At 38.0% G+C, this 19,518-nt stretch overlaps 1 protein-coding gene across 4 annotated transcripts in view; it reads left to right on the top strand.

The window, feature by feature from the left end:
- The window catches only part of Bmpr1b (bone morphogenetic protein receptor type 1B), a 301,144-nt gene that overhangs the window by 151,558 nt on the left and 130,068 nt on the right, over positions 1 to 19,518 (top strand). For all 4 annotated transcript variants that reach the window (XM_057793227.1, XM_057793226.1, XM_057793229.1 and 1 more), the window contains one exon: positions 18,983 to 19,047. The gene's annotated coding sequence lies outside the window, so the exon portion shown is untranslated. The remainder of the gene's footprint in view (positions 1 to 18,982; positions 19,048 to 19,518) is intronic.

Raw genomic sequence — 19,518 nt, 5'->3', positions numbered from 1 at the left:
GTCAGTGTGTTAGATTTTAATGGTTTTTTACTTGTATGACTAAAAACAACTGGAAAAGCTCATCACTAGATTCAAAATGACAAAATAATAAGCTCACAAAATATTTATGATAGCATTATAGAATTCCTTTTTTGGGTGATAGTAACAAATATGAATTTGCTTTATAATGTGTGATAATGTGATCCTGTCAGACATTTTCATATCAACTGTAGTTTTTGTCATATCTTAATATTTTGAGGGGCAGCCACTTGATGAAATACATGTTTATGTGTGTATATTTGTTGTTTCATAGAAATAATGAAATTGGAAGGAGCACTTGGAAGTAGAGGAAGAGAAATGGAATGGGAATCAGATAATAGTGGACTGAAGATAACCAAAGTGTATTGTCTACATGTGATAATGAAACCCATTTTGTCTAATCACTCTTGCTACTAAAATGAAAAATATATAAGAACCACAAAATACTTTTTGATGGGTCTTTTACTCTTCAAGGGGACTTTTTCTGTTTCAATTGAATTTGTATGAAGAAATTATTTTGTTCTAATTTGTTATTTTGTGGGTACTAGTGTTTTTAGCTGCACATGTCTCTGTGAGGGTGTTGGGTCCCTAGAACTAGAGTTACAGACAGTTGTCAGCTGCCATACGGGTGCTGAGAATTGAACCTGGGTCCCCTGGAAGGACAGCTGCTGCTCATAACTGCTGAGCCATCTGTCCAACCTCCTCAGAAATCTTTTTCTCATGAGATGTATGGTGTAATTTTTGTGGAATCAAAGAAAATCACCATTTTTGGTAGAAATTAAGATTAAGAAGTAATTTACGATGAATATTGACTCTCATGCCTCTAATTTATGGCTTTCCGTGTTCATACACACAACCTGCTCTGATTTTTACTGTAGTATTCATTTCACAACACACTAGATAATCAACAGGGCAAGTGTGAGTTCTCTAATTGAGGCCTTATTGCTTGTGAGTATTTGCCTATCATTTTTCCCTGCTCATTCACAGAGCTTTCTGTGAATTAGTGTTAACAATCTTGTATTTGAGTGTGGCTGTGAAACGCGATGCCTCGCCCAGGCGGCCTGCCTTCCATGGCGGTATATGAGGTGTGACTGTGAAGTGTGAGACTGAGCCCACTTTATGGACACACTGTATGACGTCTGTCTTCAGAGAGGTGCGGTCCTATTTCACTGTGCATGTGCAAGAGTGTGTAGGAGAATTTTTGTGGCTCACTCTTCTTGTCTGTTTTCTTAGAGAACTTGGGGATCTGGCTCCTTGTGAAGACTGTGTTTTCCCTTGTGCTCCCTTTTTTGATTTTGCTCTTTGATTTTTCTGTATCTTGCCCTCCCCATTTCATATTCACTCATCGCATGTATGCTTCATAGATGAACTTGTGATCACTTACGTTCACTTAAATCTACACAATAGCACGTAACTTAGTGAATTAAATTTTCATAAACTCTACTGAAGATGTCTTAGAGTTTTTCTAACATCATAGCCAGTGTTAATAATTATAAGATACCTCTTTTCAAAAGATGGTAAAACGTACAAAAGTGAAGATTTTTTTCATTAGTACATTGTGGTAACTTACATATACTTAACTAGATTTGGCTACTGCGTGGTCACATTGATATTTGAGATGAAGTATAAAGTACAGTATGTATGGGGGCCAATATCAACACATGTCAACATCCATTAGTAATTTTTTATGTAGCTACTACCTATGTTCTTTAAAAATTATCCCTTTTATTTCTGAGATTATAATTACATCATGTCCTACTTCACTTTCCTCTTTTCTAGCCCTCATATATATTCTCCCTAGCTCTTTTTCAAATTCATGACCTTTTTTGCAGTAATTGTTGAAACATAATACATATGCGCAATGCGCACGCACACACACAGAGACACACACATATTTATTCCTAAGTACATAAATACAGCCTGCTCAGTGCATGTATGTCTTGTACCTTAGTTTCCTGTAGGGTTTTTTTTTTTTTTTTTTTTAATGGTTGAGGCCTCCTGGTTCAGTTCATATTTAGATAGTCATGTTGGTGAGGCTTTTTGTGTATAGCTTCTGACATTCCTAGGAGACACAGTCTCATAGCAAACTCCTTGTTGCTCTGGTTCTTACAATCTTTCCACCCATCTGCAATGATTGCTGAACCTTAGGTGCAGTACTTGTATTGCAGATGTGTCCTTTGGAACTGGACTCAACCCCTCAGCATTTTGATTGGTTGTGGTTTACTGTAATGGTCTTCATCTATTACAAAGAGAAATTTCCTTGATATGGCTGCTCATGTTGTTGCCTTAAAGGGGGGAAAAAAGAAAATATTTGAAATTTTATTCAATTATTGCTTAGTAGTCTTCCAAAAAAAAGCAGCAGGACTGTTAAGAATAATATGGATATTCTATTTGGGAAGTTGCATGTAGTAAGTTTAATATAACCTAGATTCAGTTTTTACTTGTGACATCTTGAGCAACTTAGATAATTTATTCCAGTTTTCTCATTCTTTAATAAGCTTATAATATACAGATCAATATTGGGAATTAAATTATCATGAGATAAGAAAGAAGGCTTTGGGTCTGTGGTAGAGAGTGACTTGTTTGTCATGTGCATGACTCCAGGTTTGATACACAGCATCACATACGTACACATAGGTGTGAACATACACACACACATGCTGCATGTGTTCACACACATGCTATATATATATATACCTGCATAATACATGTATGTATGTATGTATATATAGACTCATATGTATATATATATGTATTATGCTACCATATACTCATATATGTATGAGTATATGAGTATATGGTGGTATACATTAATTTATTGAGACCCCAATACTGTCATAAGAAAATACTACAAGTAGATACCATTTAGAGATAGCTTCTTGGTCAGGGGTGGGAGCCCATGTCCATTTCCCCCTCTCAGCACCGAGACACTGTCTGACTTAAACCTGTACAGGACCTCTGCATGCTGCCACAGTCTCTGTGAGTTCATGTGCACATCAGTCCTCTTGTGTCTGGAAGTCATTTATGCCCTCTGGTTCCTACAATCTTCCTGGCTCCTCCCCTTCCTAGTTCCCTGTACCATGATGGAGGAGTTTAATGAAGACATCCCATTTAGGACTGAGTGCTCTCAAATTTTTCACTGTCTGCACACTGTTGAGTTGTGGGTGGTTGAATGGGGACATGAGTGGGGGGGGTTTGGGGGATGGGAAACTGTGTTCAGAATATATTGCATAAGAATCTTTTTCAATTAAAAAAACAACAGCTGTGATTTAAAAAAGAAAAACTATGCTAAAGAGCACGTAGCTTTAAAAACCAATTATTCTTTCACATTTAAGGCAACTTGGTAGTGATGCAGTATTATATACTCAGTAGGGGCATATTCTTTTCATGGAAAAGGAAGCTCCTTTGCTGCCTCTTCAGATGAGTGGTCCTCTATGAGCTTTGCATTTGTATCTCCCTAGCATTCCTACTAAGATCTCTTTTTCTAAAGATAGCAGTCCTTGGCAGGAGCCCCACTGACATCTTACCTGATTACCTTTAAAATGTTCCTCCTCCAAACCCAATTACATTCTGAGGCATTGAGGATTTCAGCATAAGAATTTTAGGGAATTCAGCTCATAACATCAAGTCCACAGTGTTAGGTTTTTTGTTTGTTTTTTTCTTTTTTTTTTGTTTTTTGCCTTGTTCTTAATGAAGTTTTATTTTGAGATGCGTAGATTTGCACACCCTTGTAAGAAATAACCCAGAGAGGTTCCATCTGTCCTTCACCAAGCTTTTTCCCATTGGAGCATCTTGCAAGAGTAGAGTACAATCTGACACAGAAAGGGGGTATCAACATGGATCATTTCTATAGATCGTGTAAGCTATCTTTTAATAAGTGTTTATTGCTTAATATAAAACCACTGTAGTTGTTTTTCTGTCAAAACAAGTAATGTATGTAACAAACACTACAGTTTCCTGGAAAAAAAAAAAGCTGGGGCTACAGGGTCACATGGCCACATCGGGGGGGGGGGTTCACTTATGATGGTGCTCACATGAAGTAAACTAAGTATGACATAGAAACAAAGTATTTAAAATAACTTGGGGGTAAGTGTAGGCTGGCTGTAAGATATGAGGAAGCCAATTTGGCTGGAAAGAAGCTTCAATTTTTCACATCTTGAGAGGTTAAGTACCTATAAAATAAAGGATATATGTTCTAGAATGTTTTATAACAGGCTGGGGTTTTCTCATCTTAGGAAACACCTACTGATGATTATTGAATTGGCAAGCAATTGAGGAAGTCACAGTTCTGCGTGGTTGACATACACATTTTTCATTTACCACATTTGACATGATCTTGTGGGTAATCCATGCTAACAGGTATTTATGGTATTAGGAGTCTCTTAAGTCCATCTCTACACTCAGTGACAACATAGGATCTGAGGACACTTCTGGACCCTATCATGTTGTTCTCCAGTAACTCTTGAGAGACTCTATAAACAGTTGATGGAACCTCCTGACGTTGTGATTTGGCCTACTAAAAACAGTTCTTACTTCTCACATTTCTCTTAAATATTTTTGTCATTATTATTGTCCGATCCACATTGGCTATCTTTATAAGGGACAGCATTCTTTCTTGAAATGTAATATAAAATTTCATTAGAAAATATGTACTTGGGTTCCATTTCATAAAGTTAATTTACTTCGCAGAGTCTTGAAAATGTTTTGGCCAGTAAGGTTTTTGATCTTTGATTAAAATGTCAAGTAATAAAAATATTATGTGAGTTGAGACCCATCTGCAATAAAATCTAGAGGAGAGAGTATGGGTTTAGTTGCAGCTTGGAAAAGTTTTGTGAATTTATTATTTTTGAAGTCTTCTTAAAAGTTAAAAAACATGAAAAGGTCAAAATGAGAGATAATTTAAAAATTAATTTTCAAAGATTAAATGTTAATTGAATTGTCAGAGTGCTTTCCCTGTCGAAAGCTTAATAGTCTTTGAAGTAGTGTTAACTGGAGGGTTAGTGTCTACGTGTTGAATTATTGCATGGTTATGAAATCCAATAACCTCTTTTACCTCATTAAAATGGTCTGCAATACTAAATTTGTATTTTCTTTTGCAAATATGAAGGGTTAGAAGTGAGGCAAATCTTTAAGAATTCAGTTTTGGGCTGGGTAGTGTGCTAAATGATTTGTGAGGTTGAGACCAAGGGAACATACGTTTTGTGTTACCTAGAGAAACCCTATCTCACACAAGTAAACCTCATGCAACCCAACACAACAACACTAACAAACACAAATGGCAGTTGTAATCATGTAACTAGATACTACTGCTACCATTACTACTCTGTGTCTCCGTGTGAGAATGCATGTGCATGAGTGCCAGTGGGCACACCTGTGTATGTATGTGCATGCACACAGAAGTCAGAGGAGGGATTCAGGTGCCCCCCCCCATTACCCTCTGCCCATTCATTTTGAGGCATGTGTATGCCTGTTACAGCATGATGTGGGGAGCAAAGGATGACTTTGTGGAATCAGGTTTTCCCCCACCTTCCATTGACTTCCCAGCACTGAACTCAGCTCAACAGGCCCACATGGCCATTGCCTCTGTTTGCTGAGCTGACTGTTTGACAAATCCTTATTAGTATTTCTGCCCTACACTAGCATGTCAGCATGATTTTCTCTTAGTTTTATAAGCTTATTTAATATACCTTTTAATCCCAGTATGTGTTAGAAAATATAACACTTTTGTCTGCACACTGGTAGCTTCTGAATGGTCACTTTGTAGCCTGTCTTCCCATTTTTGTTCTCTGAAGGCAGGGCCATCATGCTACAACCGATTGTAGCCTTCAATGACTCCCAGTCTTCTGAACTCTATAGGTCATGTGGATTGATATCAATTTATTGGCACACCATATAAAGCTGTTGTGTGATATGGCAAACCTCTGTATCACTATTTCTTTCATGAATCAGTCACTTTGTACTCTGTCCTTAATAGACCTCACCATTTCTGGAATTTCTACCTAAGATTTTTTTCCTTTTCAGCATATTTCTTGCATGAAATAGCCTTCTCCCCTAACCCACTTTAACTGTCAAACCTTTTCTGCCATAATAAATTGTCTCAGGAAACCTTTCTAGATAGATACAAACGCTTCTTTTACTGTGAGATGAACCTGCCCCTCTCAGTTCTTCATGGACTCTGCTGTATGGCTTCAGCTTTGTTGTTGGGCACTAATGTTTATTATTATTATTATTATTATTATTATTATTACTATTATTATTAGTGGGGTTTGCTTCTTGCAGTCACTTTAGCTCCACTAGACTGACATCCTCATACCATATATTTTTGTGGGTTTTGTAACTGCCCGTCCTGTCAGTCACTGTGTATGTGTGTGCACATGCCCGTGCATATGTGTTTGTGCGTGTGTGTGTGTGTATGTGTTAATAACTGATTAATGATTTTGCCTTTCTAGTTCACCTCCATCTAACCCTGGAACAGACTGACAATTTTTCCTCACCCCAGTGCATAGCTGGGTTTTTGACATGTACTATTTATGCTAAACATTTGTTATTCAATAATTGAAGTAATTAATTAATTTTTCAAGGGCAAAGGCTTTCTTTTTTCTGTTGTGAATAATTTTGATCGTAATTAATGTAATCAGGAAGTGTTTATTTTTAATATGAAAAATTCTTTTCTTTAATAAGTGCTGTCAGAAGTTCAGTGCACAAAGTGACCAGAGCAGAAATGCCATAGCGGAACATCTATGCCCCAGCTGCCCACAATGCTCTTGTGATGACTCATAGAACCTCTGACCCCCTGAGGCTAAGAGTATATGTGATATCACAGTATAAACAGAACTGGCTGCTATGGCAGGTGCCACATGCCCAACCTTTGCTGCTTGAGTTTGGGCAAACCATTTAGCAACACTAAAAATTGTTTTTTCCTATCTTTGGAATGAGAGATTCATTCTCAATGCTTCTTTCTAGTTATGAAAATGTACCTAAGTGTTTCCAGTTTCTCCGAGCCTTGTTATTGAAGCTAGGCTATACATTTTTATCACCAGCAGGACCTTGCCTCTGCTTCTGTTAGTACTAAAATATTCCCTGAGACCAAGCCAATTTTTACCTCACCAAGATGTCGTTTGTGCCTGTGTTTATTGTTTTTAGCATGCATGGTCATTGTCCTCAGGATGTAGATTATGCCCCAGTGCCAGAGCTTCCCCAAATCCCTTAGTAGTGCACATTTTACCGAGCAACTGCAAAAGCCTCATCCCATACAATTCTGAATACTGTGTAAGCTCCTAATTTTATTTCAAAATATTGAAGTGTGCTCTCTCATATGGTTATTACTGACCTTCTGATAGGTATTTGCGTTCTACTGTAATACTGTGTTAAGTTCTTTTATTGATGGTATTGATGGTTTTATCTGTTTAAACACAGAGTCCTATTCTTGTTTTCCTATCTACTCCCTCTCCTTGACTGTTCACTCGTTGATTGATCAGTTGAAAGTTAAACACCATTTTAGTTGCTCAAGTTATTTAAAGGAGGGAGAAGCATGCTTTTGGCATTTGTGGCAAGATAGCAGTTCAAATCACTTTCTACAAGGCCAACAATCCTAGCTTTTCTCTGTCCACCTTCTGTGGGAGCAGGAGAGAGCCATGCCTTGGCAGTCAGATCTCTGAATGTCCAAATGTGAGTCAGAAGGAGATCTGCTGATGTTTGTTTATACTTCCTGCCCCCGCCCCCACATACCCACTCACCTTGTAACAGGCATGCTTACTTTGTAACCTAGGCTCACACTCCTTAGTCATGCCCCTCACCCACACACACCCACTCGCCTTGTAGTAGGGTGTGCTTACTATGTAACCTTAGCTCACCTTCTTTCTGTGCCTGGGGTTACGGGTGTGAGCCAGGTTCAGGTTTATTTTTGTTATTATTATTTTTCTGACAAGTTAATGCTTGCAGTTTTCACTATGTCTTGGGATCCTTCTGCCTCAGGCTCACAAGAAAATCTTCATTTTAAAATGGGGATAGTGTCCTCTTTCTCAAAATTATTGTGAAGATCAGTTGAGCTAATATACATTACATACCCAACTTATTCTAAAAACTCCACCAAAGTTAATTGTTTTATGCTATTCCTTTAAACACAAGAAATCTGTGTTGCATTCCTTAAGCTTGAGTGGTGATAGGCAGTGTCTAATGTAGATATTCAGAGTCCATAGGAATCCATTTGTATTTTCTGACCTGAGTTAAGCAAGATATTTTGAATTGAATTTACAGAAGTTTCCAGATACTCTTTTCTAATTCTACCGATTTTCTCCTAACTCCAAATATCGAAAGACACTGAAAAACAAAACAAAACAAAGATACAGTAACTGTGGTTAAAGCTAATACAGTTTTGCAAGGCTGGCTTTTCTGGATTTATCTGGTGGCACACTGGTGAAGTGTTCTTCTTGTTGAATGTGTTTCAAGGAAAACATATTCATTCTGACTTACCCTTTAGACTGAAAGAACAAATTGTGCGTGTCTGTTTTCATGTTTACATGTACGCACCAGAGTATTGATATGGCAAACACATCTTCCAGCACTCAACAGCTCTGATCAGAACATAGAGCAACAGCCCTGTGATGCAACAAAGGGACATTTGTGGAGCTGGGCAACACAAAGGAACATTGGGAAGTGCGTTCCTTGGCACTTGGGGAAAGCATCAGCCAGGAGAGCACTTAGAGAATGACCTGCGACCGCACAGCCACAGGAAAAAAAAAAAAAACCCACAACAGCCTCTCAACACAAAATCTTGGCTTTGGGCTTCTTTAGTTTAAACATTGACTTTTGAAATAGGACAAAATTTGATCTGTGTCATGTTGCAATATCTTTCCTACCATATGCTAACTGGCAACACCGCCACCTTTTTGGCTAGCTAGTACCATGTTTTTCCTGACTTACAACCCTGGTAACTTTTCTTGTTTGGAGCATACATTACATATGATGACACATGTTGGAGCTAAAGTTATCTTCAAGTTTACCTAAGACATCTGATATTTCTCACTTATAATTGTTTAGATTTTAAAATTGCATTTAAATATAGAGATTTGTCTCTTCTGGAAAACTGCAATCATAGAAAAAAATAACAATAGGAGTTATTGTGACACGACATTTAAATTTTATAAGAAAATGCAACACATAAGCCCTCGTAAAATACACGCATCATGAAAAACAAATGATATCGTATTTAAATTGTAGACAAAATTCAATTCTAAGTTGGTCATAATGTTACATTTTCAATGGATAATCATCATTTGTACAGTGGATATTTTTTGAGTAGTGAAATCTACATGGGATGATGCAGAAAATCTCTCAGGACATAGGTAATTTCAGAGCCTTCCCTTGCTGTGTATATGAGCCATAGGTATCTTCAGAAGGATTTATGACTTGACATTCATGCAAGAAAAAGTATTACATTTTATTAGTTGAATTTAAAGTGGACATAAAAGTTGAAAACCTAAAAGTCTGATGACTAACTTTGTTATTTCCAGTTGCTGCAACTCTTGGAAATGGCAGATTTATATTGGAAAATTTTCGTGAACTGAGCCAGCTGTTCCCAAAGAGATAGTATAGAGGAGTAAAAGAGCTGACTCTTGACGTTCCGTGAAGGGAGAGAGGGACCTTGTTGAAGTATTAGTCTGCGTGTATGGAAAAATTATTTTATCTGGGACGGTGACAAGAGGAGCCAAGAGGCCTTGAATATCTGTACTGTATTTGTGTATCTTCATTGGAGAGAGTTAGGGATGCATGACAACATATCTCATAAAAGTCTTGTAAACTTTGAGGGGGCTTCATTGAATTAAAGGGTGGTCCCTGCTTATGTTTTTCACCAACACTAAGCTTTTTAAGACACATCACATACATTTGAACTCAGATAAATAGAAATGGAAGCACTGGTGACATCTTGGAGTAATGAGAACAAAAATTTAAATACAAAAGGCTGCAGAGAACAGTACAGAAGTCAAAGAGTGCAGCACACTAAGCCCTCTGGTTACAGATAATGGCCATTAGGATGGTTTGCATAAAGTTACTGTTGGTAATTGGAATGGATTTTGCATAGCAAGGGATTTTTCTATTGACCTGCTCTTAAATAAGAATATACAAACTGTTGTGAGCATAGCTTAGAGCATGTGAGGTTGCTCTTAATTGTTATTTTTGCGTGTGTTACTTGAAGGTATCCACAAAAGGCGGTGGTGTTAGCGTGCTGGTAGTTCTCATTCTTCAGCATTCATAGCTGCATGTGTATAAACCACATGTCTGGCCTTGCATTCATGGAGCTGTCTTTTTTCCTTCAGACCTTTTGGAACCCTTCCAGTCATCCACTTAATTATATTTCTGTGGTTTATTTAGCCATCTTTGCTCAGACAGCAAATAAACTGACAATGGAAATGACTAGAAGTTGTGGCAGTAGTGACAACACCCTGTCCCAGGTCCCTCTTCTTCCCATTGAGAGGATGAAACTGAGCCTCTAACTGGGAGAAGACTGTAAAGCTCTGCCTCAAAATCTACAGTGCAGTGGCTTTTATAAAGAATAAAATGCCAGGTTAAGAATGACAATAATATATTGAATTCTGGACTTTTTTTATTGTTTAGAAATTAAGGATTCTTCATCAAGCATATGATTGCCACTTAGAAAATGTATACTTTTTTTTTTTTACACAGAATTATTAGCATGGGTCAATATTTCTATTCTCCTCTATTCAGTGGTAACTCGAATCATTGTGTTGTAACTTGACAGGAGTCATGAGTAGCTGGCTGTACACAGTCTGTGGGTTGCTGGTGTTTGAGAGTTCAGTTAATTCTGGCTAAGTCATTGAAAGTGCAGGATAGCCAAAACAATCCTGTACAATAAAGGAACTACTGGAGGCATCACAATCCCTGACTTCACACTCAACTACAGAGCTACAGTATTGAAAACAGCCTGGTATTGGCATAAAAACAGATGGGAGGACCAATGGAACCAAATCAAAGACCTAGATATTAATCCATACACCTACAAACACCTGATTTTTGACAAAGAAGAAAAAAATAACAAAATTCAAGAGTTTTAAAGCATCTGATCTATTTGTGTACTCTAGTTTTGGTTTTTTAAAATAAGGTTTCATTGAAATAGGTATCCCATCCTGTCCAGGAATGCTTATAGATACATACAGTTAATAATGGAAATAAAAACTTACTGCACAGGGCAGAAATGTTGGGTCAGACTTATGAAGGATTCCGTCATAGGTATGTTTTTGGAGGGGATTTTCTAGTTTGTAATTTCTCTATTTTTAAAGAATAGAGAAGATAGTGACTTTGAAGTATTTATACATTAGAAATTGTAACAGCATCTTCAAAGAACACAGTAAATTCTAAATAAATGTCAGTGTCATGGTGGCATTTGGTTATCTTTACTCTTTGCTTATGCATAACTTAGGGACACATAATTTAAAGTTTGAAATTATGACTCTCGATCTTGATAAACGTTCACAAATACAATCAATGAGAAAAAGTTCTTCAAAATACTGACCTCATAACTATTCCAGTCATACAGTCAAGTTATTAGCTAGAATTCCTGTGTAAATGAACATTTCTTCCTCAACACTCTCCAGAACTGAACACTACTAAAACTTGTATTGATTCTCTCAACTCAACCTTGTGTGATCTTTGCTTTGTCATTTTTTTCACTTTCGTTGAAATTAGGATGAATGTTGTTTTTGTTGGTCTTCATTGTAAATCTCATGTTTTTGCTTATTAAGTATTTTTCCTCACAAATCTGTATGCTTTCTCAATATATTAAGCCTGTTAATACTTTCACATTTCTGCAAGTATTTTCATAGTTTTGAATTTTATTTATAAAAGGTTTATAGAAGCATTCTTTTAAATCCTTCCCCCTATGGAATCTTATTGGTCATATCGACTGACAGCATTTTTAGACTCCAGGATTTCCCGTTACTGCTCTCAGCATCTATTCTGTGGACGTTTTGGAGCAAATATTCTGGGTTTGGGGGAATTTCCCAGTGAGAATGCCAGACTGGCCTAGGACTTATTACACCCTTGTCTCAGGTCCCTGTGTTCTGCAATTACAGGCCTTGTAGCTATGTCTAAGTCTTCAGTTTGTTTTTCTAGTTTCACTTTAAATTTAAAAAAAAAAAACCTGTAAATGCCAAGATCAGGCTGGGAGATCCCATTTGAAATCCTCTAATTGACTTCTCAGGTAGAAATGTTATTGATGGTAACAGTGCATAGAAGCTATTAAGGTATGCAGGCCCAGGTTTCTCTAATACCACATGATTTCAATACATGACCTCATTTTGTATTTCATAGTGGTTTAACTTAAAGACTGATAGTAAATCACCTCATTGCTATGACAAATGTGACTTCAAGAAGGAAGGGTCCATTTTGACTGACAGGCCATGCTGGCAGGAAGTGGTGGTGGCAAAAGCTTATGGCAGTTGGTCACATTGTGTGTGCAACCAGGAAGCAGACAGAGATGAGTGCCACCGCTTAGCTTCTTCTCCTTTTGTGTGAGTGTGGCAGTTATGGTGGGTCTCGTCTCCTCAGCCTACTATAGATAATGCCTGAGAAGCATGCGCAAAGGCTCGTCTCCTGTCAAGTTGTCTCTCTGCTTCAGCCATCACAATAATGGCAATATAATGTTTTGTCTTTTAATACTTTACATCAGAATATTTATTTTAGCAATTTCTGTGACATTTCTCATATGTTCCCAAAGCAGTAGGTTCTCTCTTGCTTTGTCCATCTATTATTTTAGCTATGTAACAGATCACTGCCATCCCCCGTGTCATAGAGCTTACAGCTATTTAGTGGTCTGTTTCTGTGGGTTAGAAAATGGTGGGGAGTTGGGCTGTTGCATCTGGTCAGGGTTTCCCATGCATCTGGTCAGCGCTGGAATGGAGCAGATGAGGGTGTGTGTGTGTGTGTGTGTGTGTTTCACGGAGGAGGAGGGGAGTCATTAAGAACCTCATTCTCCATAGAACCTGGGCTTGTCCGCTGTGCTAATCTGGGTTTCTTCATAGTGTGGGCATCAGCAGCTACTGTGGTAACTGAGTGATTGAGGGAGAACATGAGAATGAACAAGGTGAGAACTCATTGCCTTTTCTACTTTGTTTCATGAAATCAGAGAACTCCACCTACACTCCCATCAAGAACTCCAGGCTGAGGGATGCATGTGGTACAGCAGTACCTGGTGCGTCATAAGGCAGTGGTATTAGTGTGGTCATCTTTGGAAACATGATCTTCCATCCTCTGACCACAGTCACTTTACCATTCTTCTATAGACAAAGCATCACTGTTTCTGCTTTCATATCCTCAGTCTCATTCTCTGATTCGATGCATTTGCAGGCCAAGGTCTTGGACTTTAAGGGAAAAAGTGCAGGCAGGGGTGAATGTCCTTGTGTATCGAAAACTTTGAACTGAAGGGTCTTGTGAGCACCTCTGAGCACCTGACAAGAAAAGTTTCCTGTCTTTCACATGCATTCAGTGCTGAACCACTGTGGGAAATCCCCATTGTTCTACCTGTTCATAGGAGAAAGCAGCCATAGCCATCCTGTTGGCCTTATTGCCATTTGCTTATCGAGGCTCTGTCCTTTCTGCAAATTGTTGTGGAAACTCTTGGCTCTTAACTCCGTGCTCTGGAGTCCATCCTTTGGGTTATCAGGTGTTTTTTTTTTTTTTTTCCCCAGAAGGTGTGGCTTTTGTTGACCACCGATGACTCCATTTCCTCCTCTGTCTTTCAGTTCCAAATAATAGGATTCTTTAACAGTCTCTAGGGTATTATATGTTAATTTATAAACCACCATATTAATGACCCACTGTGTTAGCAGAAGCTATACAGACAGGGATGTTTATTTGAGGATGCTGACTTTACAGCACCTTAGGATTCTGAGTAGCCCTGTGTAGTAGAGAAAGTCAGCTCTTGTGCCTTTAAGGGGCATAGGAGACCTTTAAACTGCATTACAGCACCGGCGTCTCGACTCTCTTATTCCTCCATGTAATAAACACTCTTTTTAGTTACCATCTACCTTTATTTGTCTTTTGTCAAAGCCTAGTTCCATCGAGTCTGGTACTTGCTGTCATTTCGTCTCTGTTGTGATAGAGGGAGCAGAAGAGTGCTGATTTTAAACCAGCACACCCTGTCTTTATTTAAATAGTTCCTCTTGTTGAAAACTGTACAGCTTTTTTTTTTTTAAAAAAAAAAAAAAACAGCAACAAAACTTAACCCAGCTCTATCCATGACTTAACTAAAAGAAGTCAGGCACTCTCAGATTCTGCTTCAGCATCTCCTCAGCTGATACCTAGAGCCGGTTAGGTACATATTCTGTTTCAAACATCACTCGGCTGTACTTACTACTAAATTGCTTCCACTCGAAAAACCCCTTCACTTTCTAGTGACATAGTCTGCAGCCAGAACCATGAGAGTTTGAAGCAACAAGGAACTGTCCAGTCACATTGTGACCCATGGTACTTGTTCTCTGCACATTGGTAGCATGGTTGGTCTTTGTAATCACAGTATCCTCTGGGGTGGAGTGCCGTTCACATGGTAGCTAAAATTTTCCAGGGCTGTGTTCTGTTCAGTAAGGTGTGACATCCATCAAATTTTATGATCCAGCCTTGGAAGTCATAGATTATCACACTTGCCATGGTAATAAATTGCCAGATTGAAAAAGAAGGGGCTGACAGCCCCCTTATGTGGGAGGAGTCTTTAAGACATGCTGTAAGAATGTTCTGGGTAGAAGAGATCATTTCAGCCATCTTTTAAAAAAATCTGCCACAGTGATAGGCTTAAACAAATGAGAAGATAAAGTTTTGAGGGGTATGGAAGTGGGGTTTGATTTGGAAGGAGTTAGGAGAAAGGAGGATGGGTTGGATCAAAATACATTTAATAAAATTCACAAAGAATAAGAATGCAAAAATTCGGCCACACTTCTTTCTATCCACTTTACAAATTAACTCGTTTATAGAATGCTGATTTATTTAATTTTGTGTTAAAAGAAAAACTCTAAAATCTTTGCTTTTCACAATCAAACCTTTTCATTTACACATTCAATTTCCATTTATAGCATCTGATGGCGTCCTAACTTTTATGTTTTTCTTTTGCTGAATTCAAAATAAGGATTGTGGGTGGCACATGTTTTAAGTTATATTAAGTTCTTAGCCACGTGGAATTTATAAATGGCAATAGTTTTATTTGGCGGACTACTCAAAAAAAAAAAAACGAGAAGAGGGGAAATGTCACTCAAAAGAAGAGAAATTATTTTTCTTCCTAAAGTCTACATGTGCATTGCTATTTTGTGGTAGGTCCCAGTGATTCCTAAAATTAACCCTGTAAAGTAGCAATAGGTATGCGACTGAATTTCATGACTATGACCCACAAAAACTTCATTTAGCTGATGAGGTTTTAACTATGTGCCTTTCTTTGCACTTGGCCACACCAGCCTAGCTGGTCTTCTATCCCTAGGGGTATGTGGGCTGCGTGTGTTTTGGCAAATTTGGGGCTATTTTAGATGTTTAGTCTACACAGGTTGGACCCTTTCACTGCATCTTATTGACTTGGATTCCTCTCCACCCTCAGCAATAGTATCACCCTTGCTTTTGAAAGACAGCCAGAACATAACAGCATTTAAGATCCAAGATCCTGAAAATGACTAGGATTGTGAAATGTGTATGTAACTTCTTGGAGCTTTCAAGGGACCGTGTTCTGTGGAGCCCTTTAAAATGAATCAAAGGTGACAAAAGTTAATGGAAAACCAGGGTAAATTATCTTAGTTCACCATAATTATTTTACCAAAGAAGTCACGTATCTTGGTTACAGGTATGGCTACTGACAATGAAAAGTCAGCCATCACAGAAATGAATCAGTGTCTCTAGGGAAACTCAGGTGATCAGCTATAGTTTTAATGCATTCTAATACAGGAGTGGTGTATGATCTAGTGCAGCAAGTTAGGATCTAATTTAATTGTTCAGTCCAGGTCATGGATGCAACTTGCCTCAACTTTTCATGCTCTGTGATGTAAGGTAAAACCTATGAATTAGTGAATGTAATGTGCATAAGCTGGACTGCGGGTGGGGGGTTGTTTATTAATTCCAAACAGATTTTTAAGACCTTTGAATTATCTTCAAGCTTATAGGCAAATTGAATAAAATGTGTTTTGGGTGTGCAACTAAAGTACTATGATAGTCTTGTCTTGGATTGAGTGAGTGAATTTTTAATTAAGTTCCATTAAGTAGTTATATATTTTTCCATAATAGTATGAGATCTAGCAGCTACTGCTCTGGGAACTTGCAGTAGTGAAAACAGATTTTAGTTGATAGGTGTCTTTCTTGGGATGTGACGTGCACTCTATGTACCTAACCCACAATGGCACATTTACTCTAGCCCTTAGGAATGATCAAAAAGAGAAGTTATGGTACTGAAGTTTGTACCTGTGGTTATGAATATTTGAAAAATTGAGACAACAGGATTGCTTGAGCCAAGGACCTAAGGGCTAGCCTGGGCAACATAGTGAGCTACCACCTGTGATAAAGAAAGCCATAGTATGAAAAATGTATCTTATATTTTTGTATGTATTCTTCTCAACAGATACAATGCTATTTACAAGTTATAAGTCAGCGTATTCTAGAAGTCCACAAAAAGATTATATAAAAGTCCTGAGTAACTACACTGAGCATTCCAAAGGTACTATTTTCACCAAAAGTATTTGATTATTTAAGAAAAGTGGTCAATGCTTTCTGTCATTTTCATTCTGGATGGTAATTTGGTTTAGAAAGAAATATATTCCTAAGGTATCATGCTTCTTTTAACCAAATGTCTAGGTAGAATTTAAATAATTTGGTGCATAATGAATTTTAAGTGAAACTTGCCTTTCAATGGAATGTTATATCATTGGACTAAAATTTGAATGTCTCATTTTGACTTAAATTAGTATGGCTCAGCTGGGCCATCTATCTGGATATCCTGGAAAGCTACGGGGAATGCTAGCATCTGAGATCACTGTAGTAATTCTGGGCCTGCTCGTTTATGGATATGACTCAGGTATTTGCATTTGGGAAAAACTTCCAGGTTGGTTTTAATGTGCTGCACATGTAGGAACCACTAGTTGGAAATGTCATTGTCAGTCCCAAGTATTAGACTTCATGTGCTCTTCCACTTGCTACTTGAACTCTTATAGAGAGGATTCTTTCCCAAGTAACTTTCCATGGGTAGTTCTGTCTGTGTGGAACGTCCTTTCTTGATATCATCACATAGCTGATACCTTCATGGACCTCTATGGGTTCAGCTTAAGATGAAGCTTTTCAAAACACAGTATTGTGCTTTACTTTCATTGTTTTATGTTTGGCTAGGAGATATTATCATACTTTTTGGGGTCTCTCTTCTTTCTGGAGACAACCAGCTCATTGTCATTTTCTGATGTCTTAAAACAAAGCCTGTTGTCAATAAATACTTTTGAACACGTGATGCAGAAGTCATAGTGGTAACATGCATAATTATATTTTTACTCCTCCAAAAAGCTACATGTGATCATACTTTAAATGTTAAGATCTAGAATAAAATGAATGAAAATGAGAACAGGCAGAGAGGAGTAAAACCTAGAAAATATGGATACTCCAATATTGGAAGCCTAAGGGCAGTGATGATGACTGCATTAATCACTGCCTCCAGAGTTCCTCTCTCCAGTGACCACATTCTGAGTCTTCCCATCACCTGTAACATGTTTAATGTTTCAAAGTTTCCTTGGCTTTCTGGTTAACTGACACTGTTTTCACAATGATTTTCTCTTTCAAAAAGTCACCTCTGTGCTCTGTCTCCAGCACTTTGATCCTCTCTGTGCTACATCTTGTATTATCGTGGTCTTTGGAATTGGCTCACCATCTGTCTCCCTCATTAAACACGCTGAAATCAGAAGACTGTATCTGTGTGGGCATCCCCATCCCATGTCCTCAGCAATGTTACCTGAATGAAAGCATCCAGTAAATCCAAACATTCTTGTAAGACCTGTTCCTTGACTGCACTCCAAATGAAGGCCTTATTCCCAAGATTATGTGATTGTACAACTATAAAGAAAAGAGGACACAAAGCTTGGGGTTGGAGTGTCTGGGAGGAGTTGGGAAGGGTGGTTGTGATTAAAATACAATGAAAGAAATTTTCAGGAAACTAATAAAAAATTCACAAAGAAGCATTAGAAGTGGTAATTAAGATCGCAAAAATGTATTTGGGGAGTATAAGTAAGTAATTCAAAGTAGTTTTTAATAGTATGGTGTATAACCAAGGTTTCCTAAGCCAAAGAGTGAAGTGTGGTGTTATGTACTTTTAGGAAATTATGAAAACAGTATTGGAGACGATGAGTCTGAGTACTGGCTTCCAACCGATAGGCAGCTTGTCATCTGAATAAAGTTTTCACTACCCACTTGGGACTTTTTAATACATTATTTACTATTTTTGATAAACTTCTCAATAACTGCTATTCAGACAGATGCCTTTTCCAGTAACACCTGACACATGCTTTAAAATGCAGTTTTAATTGCTATTGATTGCTTGTAAACCAATGATTGCTTTCAGCACTGTACTTTGAACTTCATTGTTCTATCATCCTTTCCCCCCAAAAAGGCAGCAATCTTTGGACACATACATGCTTAAACTTCTCCATGAAACTTGTTGGTTTCATAGGTACAGTTGTAAAGCTTTGGGCATTTGAATACCTGTTAGAATCACCTTAATAGTTGATCTTCTGCTTCAAAAGCTCAGAAATATTGTATGCTTAATTTTGGAGGATGGTAATATTTTTCAGAAACTTCCATACAGTTAAAATAATCGTATTTTTATTGCCTTACTTTTTATACTGTTAGGTCCCACAAAGTCATACTGAGAGGCACAGCGGTGTGAGGATTTTGTTCCTGAGAGCTTGTGAGATGTATAAACTTTTATTTTTTTTCTTTGATTTTGCAGGAGAAAATACACCAGTTCAAGCCAAGCAGTTTGCCGCATTCCTCAGAGAAACAGGAGAAACCTTGGTAAGAGCATCCACGAAGTTTTTTCTTCTAATGTGCACCTGCACTAACATATATTTGGACCTAGCCTTGGATCTAGCTTAAAATGCAGCCCCTGTGAAGGGACATGAAAAAGGGGCTATTCTATAAAGAGGCACAGAAGTGTGGTAGTGCTGTGCAGGTCATTTCAAGTGAGCACCTAGTGTGGAGTGTTCGGGTGTAACATGGGATTTCTGTTGTGAGCACAGAGGAAAGGAAACTGAAAAGGTCGGACCCATTTGTGACCAGGGAGAGGCCCACATTCTATGTTGAGAAGTTTGACAATTTTGTCAGCAACAGGAGCTTGGTGACAGAACAGAATATTGATGGAGGAAGTGAAGTGGTAACAGGGACTAGACTGGGATTGTTTCAACTGTTATGATTATATGACAATAAAGCCTGAGCTTTGACTCGTTTCTTACTGAAAAAAGGGGACAGTGGATATATGAACCTGTG

The sequence above is a fragment of the Chionomys nivalis genome, chromosome 18 (assembly GCF_950005125.1).
Source record: "Chionomys nivalis chromosome 18, mChiNiv1.1, whole genome shotgun sequence".
Classification (NCBI taxonomy): domain Eukaryota; kingdom Metazoa; phylum Chordata; class Mammalia; order Rodentia; family Cricetidae; genus Chionomys; species Chionomys nivalis.
This window is presented reverse-complemented; position numbering and strand designations above follow the sequence as displayed.